This window comes from Oncorhynchus tshawytscha, linkage group LG07, assembly GCF_018296145.1.
Source record: "Oncorhynchus tshawytscha isolate Ot180627B linkage group LG07, Otsh_v2.0, whole genome shotgun sequence".
Lineage (NCBI taxonomy): Eukaryota > Metazoa > Chordata > Actinopteri > Salmoniformes > Salmonidae > Oncorhynchus > Oncorhynchus tshawytscha.
This window is the reverse complement of record NC_056435.1, coordinates 3,586,873-3,602,616: the sequence shown is the minus strand read 5'-3', so window position 1 is coordinate 3,602,616 and position 15,744 is coordinate 3,586,873. Positions and strand designations below refer to the sequence as shown.

The 15,744-nt window shown below is 43.9% G+C and overlaps 1 long non-coding RNA gene across 1 annotated transcript in view; it reads right to left on the bottom strand.

The window, feature by feature from the left end:
- Nucleotides 1-14,274, bottom strand: part of LOC121846759 — a 30,928-nt gene extending 16,654 nt beyond the window's left edge. Inside the window, exons 1-2 of the long non-coding RNA XR_006083679.1 lie at nt 14,205-14,274; nt 14,012-14,115 (exon numbers count right to left, since the gene is read on the bottom strand). This is a non-coding gene — a long non-coding RNA (uncharacterized LOC121846759). The remainder of the gene's footprint in view (nt 1-14,011; nt 14,116-14,204) is intronic.
- Between the last annotated feature and the right edge of the window lie 1,470 nt (nt 14,275-15,744).

Genomic DNA, 15,744 nt, shown 5'->3' with positions numbered 1-15,744 from the left:
ATTCAACTGAGCTGAGATCACTACATATAGTGAGTTAATAAATGATTGCTTAAAATACTCCCTTTTCACCCTACTTAAGAGAAAGTGCCACCCAAGATTTACATATACGTCAATATAAAAAAAAGTTTGTATCGCTATTGTATTCAACAACAAGTCAGAGACTCAAAACATATTACAGAATTATGTAGAATTTATATTGTATTTATACTGTACTTCTGTGTTCATAATGGTAATGACATTTGCCTAAAGGATTACACTAATATAGGTCATCATTAATAGGAAGCAAGAGCACAACATTGTATATGTATGACTGTTCTAAAAATGAATATATTTGTCAAATCTAAATAAAAATGTATGCTTATGAATGTAGCATACCATTTTAATTCATTACTGTCATTCCACAACATATCAGAAGTAGAAGTTAAACCATGCGTATTGCTACGTCCATTATTCATTCACTCGTTTCCTAAAACAATGACATGTAGCAAAACAAAAGGACAAACCAATTCCCAAAAATGATATACATAATAAAAATCTATTTTTTTCTTCACAAATATAACTCTACACATTTCTAAAGAAAAGCTAGAACTGGCAAACAGGGAAAACCACGAAGCAGCTTCTATTTGTTTTGTCTGTTTGGTGAAGGCTTTGTGCTCTCCTCTCCCAGTAAGACATGGATAAAGAGTACATGGAGAAAATAAATGATACTGTTACAGAGGCGTTATCCCTAAGCCCCGGTATCATATTTGAATTGTATTGGTGAATTGTAATCAGGTATTTTAGCTTAGCAAAGCTGGGGCCCCACTGTTGAATGCCTGCCATCTGTTTGGAGCCGAGTCTGACAGACACTGGGGGCTTCCAGTGGGGCAGGAGGGGGGAGAGCAGCCGCCATTCTCTTTCTAGAAAGCCCCATGACTTGTTTCAGAATCACTAAATCTACACATTGCAATGTAAGTCCACAGACTGTAAAGCCAGAGCAAACAGTATGTGTCCAGCTATAGGGATCCAGCCTTCCCAATGATAACAGTGTGTGTCCAGCTATAGGGATCCAGCCTTCCCAATGATAACAGTGTGTGTCCAGCTATAGGGGTCCAGCCTCCCCAACGATAACAGTGTGTGTCCAGCTATAGGGGTCCAGCCTCCCCAACGATAACAGTGTGTGTCCAGCTATAGGGGTCCAGCCTCCCCAACGATAACAGTGTGTCCAGCTATAGGGGTCCAGCCTCCCCAACGATAACAGGGTGTCCAGCTGCCTCCCCAACGATAACAGTGTGTGTCCAGCTATAGGGGGCCTCCAGCCTCCCCAATGATAACAGTGTGTGTCCAGCTATAGGGGGCCAGCCTCCCCAATGATAACAGTGTGTGTCCAGCTATAGGGATCCAGCCTCTCCAATGATAACAGTGTGTGTCCAGCTATAGGGGGCCAGCATCCCCAACGATAACAGTGTGTGTCCAGCTATAGGGGTGTGTCCAGCTCCAGCCTCCCCAACGATAACAGTGTGTGTCCAGCTATAGGGATCCAGCCTCCCCAACGATAACAGTGTGTGTCCAGCTAACGATAACAGTGTGTGTCCAGCTATAGGGATCCAGCCTCCCCAACGATAACAGTGTGTGTCCAGCTATAGGGGTCCAGCCTCCCCAACGATAACAGTGTGTGTCCAGCTATAGGGGTCCAGCCTCCCCAACGATAACAGTGGATGGATGGACCTATATTGGGTCGGGATCCCCCAAAAGTTTACAGTCATCTATAGTGAATAAGAATTTTAATAATAATCATTATCCCACTAAGTACTAGCGCCCACGTACAATAAACAATGATATTATACTCCACAATAATGAACACCACCACTGTTAGTTGGTAACATTTTTATTGTTGTTCTGTCCACTGTTTTCTCTCTGTAACAGACATTTATGTGCAGAGAGGAGGCAGCAAGGGGCCACGGACTCATCGGAACCAGAGCTGACCCCTGACCTGCCCTGTCTGATGACACTCTCGTTTGCATTGACGACCCTCCACAGCAGCGAGTTCTGTCCTCGTTCCCGTCCCTCTCGGCTGAACTGAAGCACTTCTCTCTGTTGGAGCCGCAGCTCGAGTGCCCTCCACCTACTTCACTGACCGACAAACCGCTTTTCGTGTGACCAACTGCCACCGCTGTATGACCATTGCCTCCACAGAAGACCACAGGCTACAGTGGCCTTTCAGGCCAAACTGTTTGTTGTTTTGCTGTTCTGTTGTCTGCCATGTTCCCAGGAAAGAGCAGGAGGGATGAATCATAGTGTTGTCCTATACTGATCTGGGGTTTTCACTGGCTCAGAATTCTCTGGAAAAGTTTAGCTGCAAATCGATTATAAGTGTGTAAAGAGATTTCACAATGAGCAAGTTCTCTACAATTGGTTGTCGGTTCACCCTGTTTCTTATTAAATTTCTCTCTCTTTTGTTCTACGGGGGAATTATACACACAAATGGAGTCTTTGGTCACTCTGGGTCTTGTGGGTCAAACCGGGAGGCACAAAAGTATAACAACAACAAGAATCTGACAATGGGTGTCCTGACAATTAACAAGGAGGAAGAATCTCAATTTCTTTCCCCCCCATCTACCGATCACAATCCATTAGCACAAGTTAGGGTTAAAACAAACTGCTATTCAGAGATAATTAGGAGCTGGTTTCGTGTTGGCGAGGGTCGCGTGGGGAGAGGGTGGGTGGCAGGGGGGAGGGGGTCAGGCCGACACCAAGGGTCTGCAGCTGGGGCAAGTGAAGTGTGACACGGGGTACCCGAGCCGCCCGCTACCAAGCCCCCTCATCCCAGCCACAACCCCCCCAAACCCTCCTCAACCCCCATATCCCCATCATCACCTGCTGCGAGGGGAGCTGCTCCAAATTAAACAAATTATTTCAACCCTCTCTCTGCTCTATTCTCTCTTTCAGAGGGGCCTGTGCCACAGCAAACCTCTGCTCAATGATTCCACCTAAGGCTGAGGACTAACAAGGCTAGGAGGTAAGGAGGGAAGAGGGAAGGAGGAGGAAAATGTGCACTAAATTGGCGAAGGTTTGTCTTTCATTAATCAACACGTTCCTGCTAGCTCAAGCTTCCGATCTTCACATTCAGAAAGGAGTGAAATATTTCCGCGGTGACAGGATTTGCCTCTAAGCATTCATATTTAATTGAGAACAAACTTTTAGTTTCCTTCTATTCATTCTGTACTATTTCCTCAATTTGACTGGCCTTGGCCTTTAACATTGGGTCCCAGGTCTTCAATTTGGACATTTCAGAGTACAATTGTGACCATAACCATTTTGAAACGGCTCAAATTTGCTGGAACAATAAAAATCTGTTAAGGTATCGATTTGACACTTGAAGCTTTTTAGACCACTTTATTGTTGTTAACTGAATCTGAATTGTTAATTTCATAATTAAAGACAGAAAACAAGTAAAATATGATTTGTGACAAAACAAAATAATAAATATTATAATATCCAACTAGAGTACATATTAACATTGTACTTACGTAATAAGAACAAGATAAAAGGTAAATATAATTAATTATAGTTAAATATAATTATACAAACTAAAAAGGTGTGAATCTTCTTCACTTCATTAACAGATATCATTTCCAGTCACATATGATCCCTACTCGTTTAGTGGTGTTAAACACTACGCATATCTATAACTCTGTTGTCATTTCAAAAAGCTATTCTACATAGGCTTGTATCTCTCCCTCTCTTGCTTGCATTTCATTCTGTGATTCTGATGACTAGTTGTTTTTTGCAGCTCTCTGCTGTTGTCTTTGTGGAGACGTATCTCCCTTTGTCCTGTCTCTCTCATTTGATGTTTTATGTATCCTTTATTTAACCAGAGGTCACATTGAGACAACATTTCTTTTTCAAGTGAGCCCTGGCCAAGACTGAGGGCAGCATACATATAGTTCCACACGGCACAGTATGAAGCAGAACAACGAGTAGAGGTTAAAACAGTGAAAAGTGACTGACTGAACATACAGAGCAGGTTTAAAAATGTGCAATCTGTGGACAGCAGCCCTCCAATCCGGGATTTAAAACCATCAATCGGAATAAAATGATCGAGTCTTAAAATCCTTCTGCAAAGTGTTCCGATATGATGGGGCAGCCAAGCTATAAGCACTCGTACCAAAGTCTGTTCTTGTGTTGGGAACATTCTATAAAATACAGTTGTGTGATCTCAGACAGTAATGTCCATGACTTAAATATGTTGGCAGCTGCCTTAAAACGGCCTTCTAGACAAACAGACCAGAGTCTGTCGCCTTCCAGTTAAGGATGTCCATCCTGTGTCCCCTCCTGTCCCCGGTCCTCTCAGGCCTGCCTGAGTCTGGCTCCAGCACAGCTCTACTGGAGGGCAGCTTGTGTGAAACGGTCACTTTGGTCACTCTGCATCAGTGTCCGAGTGGAATGCCGGCCCTGGACGCACACAGACATCACTCTGGGGGATGGGGGGGTAGCTGGGCAGGTGGGCTGTCTGGAGGGAGGGGGGTGGGGGTGGAGGGCGATGCTGGATGCCCCTCATTGTGACTGGGGGACAGGGACACCAAGGCCCCCTGGGTAGCCCCTCTCAGAGGTCAGTGTGGCAGGCAGATAGGGATCCCACTGTGTAGTGGGGCCCTTTAGTTATTAACTGGATCTATGTCCGCTCTGCCGGTTAGAGCCACAATGCTACAACCCAACCTGTTCTCCACACAAAGGCCCCGGTAAAGAGACACCACTGCTCCCATTGACTGAACCACTCCGCTGTGTGTCTTCCACTGCTTGCAACCAGCAACCAGCCGCTGTGAACAAATGATACCTGAGGTGTAGCGTTCCTTCCTTCTCCCCCTCCCACCATCCTCCTCTCTGAGAAAGAAGGCCGTTACACACCAAACAGCCTCTCTGATCAGCAATTATACACTTTAGAGGTATTTAATAGAGCTGAAGGGGGCGAGGCGGCCCCTGGAGACCACCGGCAGTCCATGAATACACCACGGCTCTCTGCAAATGGAAGGAGAGACGTGCCATTTGTACACATTATTCATACATTAAACGCCAGCTCAAGTAAAACAGTTACGACTCAGGCATTACAGCGGTATTTTCACACGTCTGTGTCTTGTCTGCAGTGTTGTTTATGCTTTTGTACAAAGGATGACAACCCTCGTAAGTTATTCAGCCGTGTGTGTGTGTGTGTGTGTGTGTGAGTTAAAACTCTCTCTACACATCTTTTCCCCCTGTAACTATATTTACCACTAAAACAGGTCAGAGTTGGCTCATTTCAGAATCATGATCTGGCAAAGGAGATTACCATCAATTAATATTCCATATTACTGGTCCTCGTTCATATTCACAATATGCAGATCTCCATTTGTCTTTTAAAGTAATGTAGTTTGGCAATCCACCGCTCGTTTGTAATGTATGCTAATGTGAGTAAAAACACTTTAGAATGTCTCAGAGGAATAAAAGCCATATCACAATTCAACACAAGCCATTTTGGGGTGTCAAGAAAAGTTCAAAAAGGCAGCACCTGTCAGAAACACTTTTTCTCTCTCAATAAGTTCTCACAATGAGCTGAACAAAGTGTGTGGGGTAGCCAAAGGGTCTGTTAGTTGGACCAGGACTCATCAGTTCAGAACAGCCCTATGTTTAATCAGTTCCACTGAGCCATTTACTTCATGTTGGCGTTCCTATCTTTTATTATCTATCCTCGTTGCATTGTCCAGAAGGACCCTGCGGGTAAGCATAAGCCTTATCCTGCCAGACTCAAACAACTTTGTTCAGCCCCCATGCCAGGTATATACCCCAATCAATAATCCAGCCAGATCTGCCTGATCCCCCTGACCCAGTGGACATAACAGATCAGCTACTGTAAAAGTGCCTTGCTAAAATTCGATTGAACTGAATTTCAGGCTTCAAACATAAAGATATAAAACTGTCAAATCAAAACAAGTGGGACACAATCATGAAGTGGAAAATATTTCAAACTTTTTATCAAAAACTGAAAAATTGGGCGTGCAAAATTATTCAAATCTTTGTAGCGCCACCTTTTGCTGCGATTACAGCTGTAAATCGCTTGGGGTATGTCTCTATCAGTTTTGCCCCTGAAATTTTTTCCCATGCCAGCTCAGTGAAGTTGGATGGAGAGCATTTGTGAACAGCAGTTTTCAGTTCTTTCCACAGATTCTCGATTGGATTCAGGTCTGGACTTTGACTTGGCCATTCTAACACCTGGATATGTTTATTTTTGAACCATTCCATTGTAGATTTTGCTTTATGTTTTGGATCATTGTCTTGTTGGAAGACAAATCTCCGAGTCTCAGGTCTTTTGCAGACTCCATGAATGGTCCTGTATTTGGCTCCATCCATCTTCCCATCAATTTTAACCATCTTCCCTGTCCCTGCTGAAGAAAAGCAGGCCCAAACCATGATGCTGCCACCACCATGTTTGACAGTGGGGATGGTGTGTTCAGGGTGATGAGCTGTGTTGCTTTTATAACGTTTTGCATTGTTGCCAAAAAGTTCAATTTTGGTTTCATCTGACCAGAGCACCTTCTTCCACATGTTTGGTGTGTCTAACCCAAAAGTTCAATTTTGGTGGCTGGAAAAAACAGATATCTTTACATTTCCTGTTTTGGCTGATTGTTCTATTTCCCACCTCAGAGAAGTTCATAGGATGGATATCTCTGAAGGCTTCTCCTTGTAACTGAATTTAGTCTTGTTTTGCAGGGTGTCATTTCTATGAAGATGTTTAAAAAATCTTTTTGTATCCAAATCCGGCTTTAAAATGAACTGACACGGACCTCTGATACTATCACAGTGCAGGTGCATTTCCTTTTACACATGGATTGTATTTATCATCATTAAACCATGATATATTTTCAACTGCACTGAGTAAAGGGGCTGAATAATTTTGCAAACATTTTTCACTTTTTGCTTTAAAAAGGATATAGCCAATAAATGTCGTTCCACTTCATGATTGTGTCCCACTTGTTGTTGATTCTTCACAAAAAATACAGTTTTATATCTTTATGTTTGAAGCCTGACAGCCAAAACCCCTTTCGCAGGCACTGTAGCCTAGAAAACAGAAAACTTCTATTGAATATAGGATGGATACTAACAACAATGTGTTCAGGGTGTCATCTATGGAAAAAAATAGGTGAAAATGAACTGACACCGACATTTCCTTTCTTTTATCACTTAAACCATGATATATTTTCAACACTAGAGCGAATTCAAACATTTCACTGCTTTAGGTAGAGTTAGCCGCATCACAGCCAAAACCCCTAGCAGAGTAGAATAGAAAACTTTATTAAAATACATTTTCTTTGGCATCACCTCATTCTCACACATACACATAAACCAGTCAGTCCGTCATACAGTAGTGTATCTCTGAATGTCCCACTCCATGCTGATTTTGAACCTCATCCAAACCCATGTTAGCAGCATGCGGCCTTTCCATCTCCTAACAGTAAAGGACAACGGCGTGTCAGATCCAGGAACACGGTGTACACTTACAGTAGATGGTAATGGGTGCAGCCTGCCTTCCTGCCTCTCCACCACAGACGGCCGGTGATACCTTCATTGTGTAGGTCGGGCACATAGTAATGGCTGGAATGGAATGAAAATGGTATTGCCACATCAAACACTTGGTTTCCTTGTGTTATATGCACTATTCCGTTCACTTCATTCCAGCTATCCTCCCCTCAGCAGCCTCCTGTGCCTGTTCATGCTAGTGCCACTGTATGCCCCTCAGAGAGGCCCTCTCTCTCACCCAGGAGCCCATGAAGGACAGGCCTCATGATTCCCTCCGCATTGGAAGAGGCAGCGAGAGGAGTTCAGTGACAGGAGACAGTGTCCCCGCATTGCATCAGGCAATAGTGTCACACCTGTCACCCATCAATCTGCTGCCACGGCGCGGAACCAAACACCTCGCTCACTCATATCAATAGCTAACTGCCAAACATGCCCTTAGTGGTGTCACCCCAGCCAAGTGCCTCCGTGTTACACCCCACCCGGCTCCTGTCATGGGGAACGAGAGAGAGGCATCGCCGGTGTATTTACATACTGAAAGGTCACAAATAGCCTCCAGGCGCTGTGCTAATTAGACTGTGCTAAAAAAAACTCCAAAGATAAATTAAAAAGACAAAAATTGAGTAACATTAAGCATGTTTAGGTGTTGAAGGTGGAGGAAAAGACAGATGAAAGTGAATGAAAGTAGTACGGGACAGAGAGGATGCTTCTGGTGTTTGGCTTGAGACGTGGGCGATCAAATGCAGGATTGCAGACTGGGAGTTTGGATGGTGAGATAAGCCTCAGCTGGCCGAGTGAAGATCCCGTGACTTTCAGAAGGGTCGCTGTCCATTTGGCTGAGGTTGGCCTAACCTCAGAGGAGCTTCCCCTGTAACTCTGGTTAGCCCAGTTAGCCTAGCTCTTCCCTGTAACTCTGGTTAGCCCAGTTAGCCTAGCTCTTTCACTGGAGACGTTGACCATATGATGATATTCAGATGACCGGGCCTGTGTGATCGCACTTAGCCAGATAAGCGAATCAACCTTTATAATTCAAAGTGACAAGCTGACAAGGAAAATGAGTGTAAAATGATATACTTATATGAATTTGTGTGTCACATCGCCGTCTGTGCACTTGTTTATCTCCGTGGCCATAGCCGAAGGCTCCTTTCTCCACAGTGCGAGAGCACTTTGTTCCCCCGGCCTTCAGACTGATCCCCCTTCGCCCTGGTGAATTTGCTGATTAATTTTAGATGCTCTCCTTAATTAACACCCCAAAGGAAGAAGTGTAGATTTCCTAGCCGCGCATAGCAACCACCCAAAACAAATGAGTCTGAGGGAAGTATGGGAGGGCCCTTAGGGAGACAGACGTGCTGATGTCCGAAATGACATTACAGGAGCAATCTAGAGTTCCCCTACCCGATGTGATGTAGGAGACCTGGACGCAGGCGATGCCTCGGGAGCTCCATAGACCTTTTAATCAGCGGCTGCCTGGAAACTAGCTTCCTATTAGTCTCATTTCATTTGCTTTACCGTTGATGAAGAGCCGGCCTCACAAGATGCCACCCGACGCTTGAAACATGCTGCACCAGTGCCAGGGAGGGCAGGGCTGGTGGTGGGTGGTGCCGCCGCCGGACCCCGGCCATTAATTGGTGCACTCTTACTTCCAGTGAAATTGGCAGACGATGGACGCGGGCGAAATAAAAATGCGATTTGTTTTAGAAAATCTGAGAGGATTTGGCTAATTGGGGTGAATTGCGCCCATCTCGTCCGTTGACAGCCAAGTGGAAATGCGTGAGGAGCTGCAGGCATGCAGCTTGTTGTGCTCTCACCCCTCGCATGACAACTTTTAAGACTCTGACAGGAGGGGGCTGAAATAACAAAAGGCCAACAGAAATAGCCAAAAGCACACAGAGACATGGCACAGAGGTCTATGAAGCCACGCAACCTTGAAAGGCCAAACCAGCGCTGCCTCACAGAGTCCAACTGGGTAGAAACTTGATTGGTCAAACATTATGCACCAAGAAAGTACACCAAACTTAAACCCTAAGAGACAGGTCTCAGTCTCAGCCCCAGTATGGTCACACCTCAGAGATGATATGGTCTAGATCACCATATCAGGAACTGAACAAAGTCAAGCCATGTGGAATGGACTAAACCTTATGACAGGACGCAATCTTGAAAAACGTTGTGCCAAACACAATCATTTAGCAACTGCAAAGGACAAAGGTTGCCAAACAGTAGCAGTAATGTCAGCATAAACAAGATCTGGGAGGCTAAAGAATCCATGATGCCCAGATCAATAACATTGTACATGACCCACAGCAGCTGTAAAATGTCAGTTTACAGAACAGTGGCCTGATACAGTGTTCAATTGAGGCCATTAAAAGCACATACGATCCTCTAACTTCCTGTCAAACAGACATGCCTGCTTGAGCACGTCGTCTGAGATTCTCCACTGGACAACTGTGGACTTTGTGCTCTCAGGGTACAGAAAAAATACACAGGGAGAATTCCTGTTACAAAAGGACAAGAAGTGCTAGTGTAATTGGGATATTTGGGAGCGTCTCGTTTCAGGGCCAGGTGAACTAACGCTGGTGAAATTAAGCCGGTAAGGGTAGAGCCCTGGTCTCACTGACTGGCTGGCTGGGGAGCTTGGCCTCCCTCGATCCTCTTTCCCCTTAGTCTCCCCCACCTCTCTACCCTCCCTCTCTCGTTCTCCCCTCTGACTGTGACACAGTAGCAGAGCCCGGCCGGGTCTAGGACTCTCTTTGGGACAGCCCAGCAATGATAGCAGCTTGATCGGAGAGGTATAAGTAACAAATTAGATCAATTAAAGTGTCCGAGAGGGGCACCTGCCCCAGAGTCCTGTTACACTAAACAATCCCCTCATCTTTGTTTCCTCCTGCAGGATTCCATTTGCAACCTCATCACTTCCAAAGGCTCCACAATGGTCCTGTTTGTTCGCTATTGGAGACGGCCAAGGAAACGACTGACCCTTTCCCCCTCGTTACTATCAGACCTCCACACTCGGGAACTAGGGGCAGAGGCAAGTTTGCAGAAACCAATCCCAGCCGCCCCCCCCCCCCGTCCCCCCGTTAGCAGGATCTAAACAAGCTTGATTTGTAACAAATTTGTAACCCCAACTATCTTTAATTGCCTGAAAGTGGCTCAAACAAGGAGCTGATTGAGATAAATAATGGTAGCGCTGAGGATATCAGAGCTGGGAGTTAGAGAGCCCTCTGGTCTGTCCTCAGCTCTTATTCACTACATAGTACTGCAGTGTGTTTATCACTACCTCCCAAATGACTGGACAGCAGACCAGGAGTTCAGAAGGACCAGATCACAGACTGTCAGGATTGTTTCTCAGACCAGAGGAGTTCAGAAGGACCAGATCATAGACTGTCAGGATAGTTTCTCAGACCAGAGGAGTTCAGAAGACCAGATCACAGACTGTCAGGATAGTTTCTCAGACCAGAGGAGTTCAGAAGGACCAGATCACAGACTGTCAGGATAGTTTCTCAGACCAGAGGAGTTCAGAAGGACCAGATCACAGACTGTCAGGATAGTTTCTCAGACCAGAGGAGTTCAGAAGGACCAGATCACAGACTGTCAGGATAGTTTCTCAGACCAGAGGAGTTCAGAAGGACCAGATCACAGACTGTCAGGATTGTTTCTCAGACCAGAGGAGTTCAGAAGGACCAGATCACAGACTGTCAGGATTGTTTGTGATATCCTCTGATTTTCAACTCTTTGCTAGCAGAACGGGCTCTAAGGAATCAATTCAATACAACCAGCACTGCAATGTTCATACGGTTGCATTTAATACACCTTTCCCCTGTGGTCAAATACAATTGATGAATGGTAAAAATAGCAGGTAGATCCCGTCCAGTTATCAGAAAAAGACAAACGTCAGTAGGCAGAAGTGTAAACAAAGACAGTGAAGCAGAAGCATTAGTAATGTAATGGGCACAGCAAGACCATACAGTGCAGTATAATCCCATGCCACCACGGTAAACCTGTCTGTGCATCCCAGTGTCCATGCATTTTCAATACACCATAAGTCTGCACAGAGTGTTATGGGCATCATATGAATGAACCAAGGTGCACCTCAACATCATGATGAATGAGATGCTTCATATTGCTAATTGGTTATTAGGCCAAAATCCTCACCTGTTGTGTCTATAACCTGGCTATTTATTTGTATTAGGCTTACAACACTTCTCAAAATCAGCCTTTTCAAAAAACTGCAGGACCATTTGTCAGTCACTCTTCCAGCAGCTATTAAAGTACTTTCTCCAGTGATAAAGCAACTCGGCTTGATGGTTAGAAGCATGATAACTAGGTAGAGGGCTGCAAAAATCACACCAGAGTAGAATGGCCAATTATCAGGAGAGAGTTAGAGAAGCGACGGTGGCCCCAACTATTGCACCCAGCCAGGCAGACAGGCAGCGAGTCTGTTTGAATCTGCTTGATGAATGTGATGTGTGCTCCTCTTTCTCTCTAAGCCCCCCCCTCCTCCAATTCATCGGGAGAGAGCGCTTAGAGCCGATTGTTTACTATAACCTTGTAATCAACCTGGCTGACAGCACACTATTACCCATGATAACAGGCCTAGCTGCAATTTGGGGACTGAAAGAAAAGCCCACCTCCTAGATGGAGCCCTTCTGATGCTGTACTGACAGAGCGCTGCCCTGTTATCTTTCGCCCTAATTTGTTTTCAAGAACTGTGATTTACATTTCAGTTGGATGACACCTTTTAATGTTGCAGCACAGGGATGAGAAGTGGGCCGGAGCGTCGCCGGGCCTGAATACTATTCCACATCTCCGGCTGCAGTGTTTCAAATGACGGCAGCGGCGTTTCCACCGTCCTCAAGTGGAGAGGATTACAATTAAAAATCAAAAGGCGGCGTGTCCATCAAAACGATGGCCCATAACCCTTTGTGTACCACTACATATAATGTGGGCTCAGCCAGTGGAGGGGCTGGCAGATGCTAAACGGTTTCCAGCTAGTCATAATGTACTAGTGACTGAGGCCCGCTCTCATTTGAATATTACGCAATGAGTGTTATTTCGGAGAAAAGGGCAGATTGCTAAAGAGCATGCAAATGTAAGTCATTTGGCCAGCAGGTAAAAGAAAACCCATGCCCACCACTATTAAAACAATAGAGGGGAGGCTTATTGCTAAGTTCAATTATCCTCTGCGGCGGTCCCTTGAAGTAGGGCGGCAGGTTATAGGAGCATCTCCCTTCCATTTGGTGCAGCCCTTCATGTTGTGACCATAGATTTCAGTTGGTGAACAGGTTTTCTACACGGCTGTGTATTGAAGCATAACGCTCTGTTTTATTCAGAATTCCAGTTTGGAATCCCAAAAACATTTACCGTTGAACCAGCGAGGGAAACTTGCACGGAGAAGAGATATTGTTTCACTGCCTACAGTAATAGGCTGTAGTACACAAATAACACACAGTCGCCACAACTACTTCTTTACAGTGAGACATCAAGAGAGAGAGAGAGCGCGAGAGAGAGTGGAAGAGTGTGTGTGTGTTCTAAATATGTTGTAAATAAATCATTTATTTCATGTGTTTCTAAGGTATTAGATTCATATCATCGATGTGCAGCACATTTATCTTGAACGGCAAGATGAGTGGATTTTTGTTGTAACTTCTTGTCATACATCATTTATTTATTTAAATTCAATAGCATTTGAACCTTCTGCAGTATTGACATGACAGCCGCCTTCATAGATCCTTAACGTGTCTTAACCATGTGCTCTTCTTGCCATGCAATTTAGATTGTGGCATTTTACATAATCCATTGTTTATTCATTTTGTTTCAATCGTCAATGAAATGATGTAAAACAACCTCTCAAAGCTCAGAGTGTAGTAAAATGCAGACTCCATGTTATTCAAATACCTTCAGTTACTCGAAGGCAAAGGATTCTCATTTAAATAAGAATTGCACTTAAATGTCACATGGGTTTATCTAAAATTATGAGATTATGTATTTATTGCATTAAACTGGATTCTAATGCATGTTTGGGGAAAGTAAAATGAGGAAATATGCTCCTAGCAAAATTCACAGACTAATGAAATTTTTAATTGTAAACGTTTTTAACTGTATTATTATTCTCCCTTAGACAGACATTGCACCTGAAGATTTGGTACTTGAATAAAAACTGCCAATGAGACCGCAAGTAACAATTTACTTTTATTCAAGTGATTAAATCAAACTATTAGCTGCAGTCAAAAACCTGAGGGTCCTTCAACGTTCTCCCAGATAATACAATCACTACAATACCTCTTGATAACAAGTCATCATTATATTCCCTAATGAATTAGCTTGTAAGAAGATAATGCAACAACCGCTATTCAGGACGGAGGAGTCGAGATATCACGCCTCGTGTGCCGTGCTGGGAGCAGGAAAGAGGAGAAGAGCCTCGTGTAGGTTGTGTTATTCCGGGGCAAACCGTGGCGACTGCAAGGAGAGAGGAGAACAATTCGCCTACCTCATCAGTCGCCGTTGTGGGAAGACAGCATTCGTGGTGCAAGTCAGCATTTCAAGGATGTGCGTGAAGAAGTTGTTCAAACGCAATCAATGTGATATGTCTACCTGTCAAGACAGTCGAGTGTTTAGTTAGTTCAGCTTCTCACACACACACTGGGCAGCAAAGTGAATATGGCTATTAGCAGTTAACTCACTTTAACAACATTGCAAGTATTTATATTGAACAGGATCTGACACAACAGAAGAACTGTCTGTCACTTCCTGTATCAATAACGTTTGTACGTCAATAATGCAAAGGCCAATCACAAAACAGATCATTAGTTCCCAGGTAAATAGTAGTCTACAAAACACCTGTTTCCATACATTCATAGAGCCCAGTAACAATATACATGAAATAATCTTACTGCAACATAAAGCAGAGCATGTTTAAAATGCTTTGTAAAAAGAAAAATAAAATAAAATAAAACTACAAATAAACTTCAAATAAAACCAGCAATAATAGATTCCGTTTTATTTGATATAGTCCTATGTTACAACATAATTAGATTGGTTATCGTCCCAGATGTTACCCTCCCCTCCCCAGCAGTTTGGTCCATATGTGTCTGCATTATGGAGATAAACAGAAGCATGTGCGTGTTGATGCTAATCAAGCATATGGGCACTTTACAAAAGGTTACCCCGAATAAATTGGATTGAATGACAATCTGTTTGGGAGATGTGATCTAGGTCCTACTATGGGATCTCACTGTAAGGATGATAAAAGAAATAGGTGTTCCAACTTTTTGATCACACAGGCTTGGATCCGTATCACAAGGGGCACCGCCAATTGAGTTGTTGAGTAGAGAAGGAGAAGTTATTTCCTGCAGTCAGCCACTCTCTAAAACTAATTGTGTGGTTGCACTCTCAAACAACATAAACAAGTAGCAATTCTAATCTAGAGAGCGAGAGAGAGACTTTGGTATGCAATTTGTCTTCCATCTTTCCTTTGTGATGACCGGGAGAGATGTAAAGCTTATCAGCGACTCATTTCAATGGACTTGATCATTTCGCTGAACTCCAGGGGTTTCTTATCAGTAGAACTAGGATAGAATGATGTATGCTGCTACAGCCCTGCCTCACTCCCCTTCTCTTCATCTCCACAATGTGCTATAGCATCAGCCACCGTCTATTGTTTATCTAAGTAGATCGTTGTGGATGTTCTTTTTTTTGGCTAGTCACATCATTGGCTATAGTTCAGTCTTTCTGATTGATCCTTTGAAACTCTAACTCTCAGCATGTCGCCAAAGGATAAGGCTTTTGTATGAGTCTCAGATAGAAGGAATGGGATTCTTAACTACAAGAGAGCAAGTGTTTTGATGAGTAGCTATTTGCTTCGCTTCATAAATATATTATAATGCCAAAAGAATAGATTTGAACACTACAATATTGGTAGACATGATATACCTCTGTTGAATAGGCCTTTGCTCTGTCACTTGCACTAAGATAAAGTCGATTTGTATTTTCCCTATGTCTTATAGTGACATCTAGCGGCCAAATAGTGAACTTCCTTCAAAATGTCCAATCAGACATTGCACCTCTACTTTGTATGTTTTATAATTAGTAGACATGATGACAAAGTGAGGAAATGGCCAACATCATTATTATTATTTATTTCCTCCAGAAGAGGAAATGACACTGTTGACCCCTTCATCACCCTCATATTATCTTCTGGGATCATGTGGACATATGGATGGA